Source organism: Orycteropus afer, unplaced genomic scaffold, assembly GCF_000298275.1.
Source record: "Orycteropus afer afer isolate SDZICR_OR568_19922 unplaced genomic scaffold, OryAfe1.0 scaffold01156, whole genome shotgun sequence".
In the NCBI taxonomy this organism is placed as follows: domain Eukaryota; kingdom Metazoa; phylum Chordata; class Mammalia; order Tubulidentata; family Orycteropodidae; genus Orycteropus; species Orycteropus afer.
In genome coordinates, this window is record NW_006922743.1 from 9,199 (window position 1) to 9,682 (window position 484).

The following is a 484-nucleotide window of genomic DNA, read 5'->3' on the forward strand; positions in this document are numbered from 1 at the left end:
GAAGATGGTGTAAGAACACACAGCATTTTGTTCTATGCTACATGGGGTCACCTTGAGTCTGAGTTCACTCGATGACAAGTAACAACAACAATAGCAGTAGCAGCAGAGCATTACATAACCTTCCTTGTGGGATTTATTTTGTTTGTGTTTAAATAAAACACAAAACTAAATGAAAAAGCAGTTGTGTTTCTATTGACTCCAGTTTATAGTGATGCCATGTGTGTCAGAGATGAACACTCCATGGAGTTTTCTATTGCTTTTTCTCCTTTTTGTTATTGTTGTTGGCAATATACACAATGAAATATACACCAATTCAGCAATTTATACATGCATATTTCAGTGACACTGATTACATTCTATAAGTTGTGTAACCATTCTCACCTTCCTTTTCTGGTTGAAACCTTCCCTATCAACATGAATTCATTACCTCCTAAGGTTCATATCTCATCTTTTGTGTTGCTATTGTCAATTTGGGGAGCTCTGG